The following is a 4,621-nucleotide window of genomic DNA, read 5'->3' as shown; positions in this document are numbered from 1 at the left end:
ATATGGTAACTCTGATACTGTGGTTGGATTTCAAGCCTCAGGGCCACTGACTGGGGCATATCCATGTCAACTCAGTGATATTAATTTCCTAATGTATAAATAGCAGGATTTGTGTTTTTATCTAATTTTCCCAGGTATCTACAAGGCTTTGTGTTCTCTCTCTCTCTTTTCTTTCATTTTCTTTCAATTATATCCTAATGTTAATTCTTTATTCTTTGACCTTCATTGGAGGTTATTTACCATGTATCATCACTATCCAGGCAAATTGGGCAGATGAAAATCCTGACAAAAAGTCTTGGTCTTTGCTAGATATGACTTCTAATGAAAGAAATGAATTGAGAAGGATTATTCCTTTATCTGAGTATTTTTTAACCTAACAAGATATAACCATTTTTATCTGAAGTCACTAAAAGCTTCTGTAGATTGAATTTCTCTAGGTACACTCTGGGTACACATACTTCAGAAATAAATTGTCACAATAGAACCTAATGTTATTAAGGGTCTAAAATATGTATTTCGTATTTTATTCAAGAGGCTTGGCTGTTCTCATGAGCTAACGGTAAATTAACAGTGGGGCCTGGTTCTTGTCTTTTCTGCTACATTTAAATCCCAATCCTAGTTTCTAAAGGGTACAAACATATAAACATAAGCTCTTAATGGTTTGAATAAGGTCGAAGACAAAAAGTTAAGTTCTGCAGTTAAATACAATTATTTTACACGGTTCAGTCTGCTTAATGTATCTTACTTGTCACATGCAGTTCATAATTATACTGAGGAAAAAAGGAATTAAGAGTGTAGAATTTTAATAGCATATTTTTTCTTAATTTTCTATTTTTAACTCTAAAACATCAAGGCCTATTTTGCTGCCATATTTTGTTCCTCTAATGACCTTAGCTAAATTCTAAAATTCTCACCCCCATTTGTGAAAAGGTAATGATAAAATAAACCAGTAGCAAATTTGAATGGAATCCAGTTCTAAAATCCCTTGCCTCACTCAGCTGCTTCTCAGACACCTGAAATGCACTGCTTAATTTAGAAAGAAAAATTACAGTGAGGCTGCAATCCTGCCTTTCAGAGACAAGGGAGCAGGAGATGATTTGCAGGTGATTGAAAGGTGGTGTTTGCACTTAGGATTTCCTGAGCTTTCCAAATTTAGCCTTGGAGCTTACCTATCTTTGATTTTAAGAATTAGATCCAACCCATATTCTGGATATCTCCCCACTGTAGAGGTGCATCTTGGCTGGGGGTGAGAAAAATGAAGGCCACATGCTCAGTCCTAAAAGAGAAAAGAGAAGAACAGAATCTGAAGGAAATAAATGAAGGCTACGGTTTAGCTTTCCTCTGAGCCAAGGACAAGAATCTGACTTCTCCTTTAATTTAACCCTTGGATTGTCACAGAGAAATAAGGTGCTCTAGAGAAAATTCTATTGCATTTGCTATTTCCAAGCAGAAAAATAAAATTATAGAATAGATACACAAGAAACTTTTAAAAAATTTTTCCATTGCAAGATGCTGTGAATAAATATGATAGAATCAAATGTAAAATATTTATGCATATATACATATTATTTGTATGAGTAAATGCATATAAAGTGTGAAGCAAGATAAAAATCTCATTCTTCTCCTAAGATGTAGAATAATGGGTTTGTTTTCCAGGTTAACCGATGCCTTGTTTTCTAAAAATAAATTCTGATTCTTTGTTTAAAGGAACAGTCTGAAAAAAATTGACTCTTGTCCACAAGACTACTATTAACAATTCTTTTCAGAGCCTCCTGTATCTGAGTTCTGACTTAACTAGCACAGTACCTCCAGCAAGCTGTCGATATATATTGGTTAAATAACTGAATAAAGCAGTGAAAGAAAGAAGGAAGGGAAAAGTGGACAGAGAGAAGGAGAGAGATGGAGGAGGGGGGAAAGAGGAAGGATATAGTAGACAAAGGAAACATTTTATCCACTGGACATGACATCTTGAAAATCTTTCTTCGCTTGGCTTCCAGGAATGCTACTTTTGTCTTTTTCCTTCTGCTTTACTAGTTGTGTCTTTTCAGTCTCCTAGGATGGTTTCTTTTCTCCCTCCAATTTCTAAACATTGGAGTGCATTAGGGCTTTGTCCTCAGCTATGGATTTTTCTCTAAGCATAGCCAGTTCCTAAGTAATCTTTTCAAATTGCGTGACTTTATTATACCAATAATCCTACCCACCCACCCAACAGTTCTCTAAACTGAAGTGCTTTCCTAAACTCTGGACTCATATACTTAACTTTCTACTTGATCCTCTGTAGATCTCAAATAGCTATGTCAATGTCAACTTTTACCAAACAGAACTCTTAATTTATATGCCCTCCCCCCCGATCACTTCCTTCCTCAATCTTCTCCATACCTACCAACAATACCACCTTTACCTAGTTTTACAAACTGAACATTGAAGACATTATATTTCTTTTCATTTATTGTATCACAAAACTATGTGAATTTTACCTTCAAAAGAGATACCGAATTTCATCATTTTTCACCTTGTCCATGGCTGTTATAAGAATTTGCTCAACTTGTTCTTCTCTTGCCTAGATTACTGGAATAGTCTCATGACAGTATTCCTGCTTCAGCTTTCTTGTTTCAGTCAGGTCAGGGTCCAACTAGATAAACAAATCACCTTGGAGAACTCCCCACCCATAGGCTGAGGTGCAAAAAGAAGAGGCATGGCTCGCTCTCTTTCTGCCACCATCTTGGTTCCATATTCCCTGCACAAAAATGCCTGGTGAAGCCACAGAAACCGTCCCTGCTACAGAGCAGAAGTTTCCAGGGCCTCAGGCTGAGACAGGGTCTGGAACAGAATCTGACAGTGATGAATCAGTACCAGAGCTCGAGGAACAGGATTCCACACAGGCGACCACACAATAAGCCCAGCTGGCAGCCACAGCTGAAATCAATGAAGAACCGGTCAGTAAAGCAAAACAGAGCCGGAGTGAAAAGAAGGCACAGAAGGCTGTGTCCAAACTGGGTCTTTGACAGGTTACAAGTGTTAAGAGAGTCACTATCTGGAAATTTAAGAATATCTTCTTTGTCATCACAAAACCAGATGTCTACAAGAGCCCAGCTTCAGATACCTACATAGTTTTTGGGGAAGCCAAGATCAAGGATTTATCTCAGTAGGCATAACTAGCAACTACTGAGAAATTCAAAGTTCAAGGTGAAGCTGTCTCAGGCATCAAGAAAACACACAGACTCCAACTGTACAAGAGGAGAGTGAAGAGGAAGAGGTTGATGAAACAGGTGTGGAGGTTAAGGACACAGAATGGGTCATGTCACAAGCTAATGTGTCAAAAGAAAAGGCAGTCCAATTCCTGAAGAACAACAGTAATGATATTGTAAATGCTATTATGGAATTAACAATGTAACCATCTGAAAACAAGGACCATTTTTGGTGTTTCAAAAGAATAACTGAAGCTGGGTTTGAAATTTGTAGAGTGTTTCTATCATTCATAAAGTTATAGCTTCTTGTTGGTTGGGGAAAAAAAGTAGGAGGCATAGCCAGAGCACAAAAGTATACTCACTGCTGATGCCAGGGAAAGCAGAACCACCATAATTCACTAGGCTTATAGTCAGTGATGAGGCAGAGAGAAAAGATTGAAAAAAATGACCTGGCTTCTCTCTTCCCTCCATTTGTCAGTGTCTCACCCAGCTGTCTCATAAAAAAGCCTAGAAAATACAGTACCAAGGCAGAACCTTAGAAAGGAAAAAATGGATATGAAACCAATGAACTCTGCCCCTAACTCAACCCTGCTGTAGCTTTATGTTCCCCCAAAAGCAAGAGTGAACCACACAAAATAGAACACATACCCTGCCAAGTGCCTAGTCTCAACCTTCCAATGGCTTTACATCATACTCTAAATAAAATACCAAATTCTAATCATGACCTATGATGTTTCACGTCACCTAGCCACTGTCTACTACTCTAATTTCTTCCTGCCTCTCTCCTTTGCCCCACCTCATTTCAGCATGTAGCCTTTCTTGCATTTCCCATTGACTATGCCTAGCAAAACTTCTTCCCCATCTTTTCCATCTGTTTGGTAAGTTATTCCCCTTGTTTCCTAGGTCTGTTCCCAGCTTCAGTCAGGCCTATGCTCAAATACCACCTCCCCACAGAGGACTTCTCTGATCATTTTTCCAAAATACTGCTTCATCCACTAATTTATGTCTCCTTACTGTGCTTAATTTTTCTTCTTCGCACTATCGCTAACTCACAATGTTGGGCAACATAATCGAGAAGACCTGATTGCCAAATGACCTGTGAGCTGAGTGGACCCTGGCATCCTCATTCCCTTGCCTCTCTTTGGAATATGGGTTCCACTAGCCTTTCCTGCTCCCAGGTGCTGCTCAAAGACAGAACCTTGAGACAAGTATGTGGTGTCGAGAACCCCTGTATGATTTATGTGACTGAGCCCATGAAGGCCCTTATTTAAATTTTTAAGATTTGGCGAGTGGTGCAGGGGTCCATTTGTCTTGCTGCCACCCACGATAAGCCTTGCACGTAAGTTCCCTTTGCTTATTAAAACTGCCACTTCCCAATCTAGAGTGGCCTGCTCCTTTCTTTGTTCTCTCCCTGCCCTCTGAGTATGAGGGTC

General features: G+C 39.0%; 1 pseudogene; it reads left to right on the top strand.

Moving 5' to 3' along the window:
• The first annotated feature begins 2,747 nt into the window (after positions 1-2,747).
• Positions 2,748-3,394, top strand: LOC118027013 (annotated as a pseudogene).
• The last annotated feature ends 1,227 nt before the right edge of the window (positions 3,395-4,621 follow it).

The sequence above is a fragment of the Mirounga leonina genome, unplaced genomic scaffold, assembly GCF_011800145.1.
Source record: "Mirounga leonina isolate KUSES-001 unplaced genomic scaffold, KU_Mleo_1.0 Mir_357, whole genome shotgun sequence".
NCBI lineage: Eukaryota > Metazoa > Chordata > Mammalia > Carnivora > Phocidae > Mirounga > Mirounga leonina.
The sequence above is the reverse complement of the archived record's forward strand: the minus strand, read 5'-3'. Positions and strand labels throughout refer to the sequence as shown.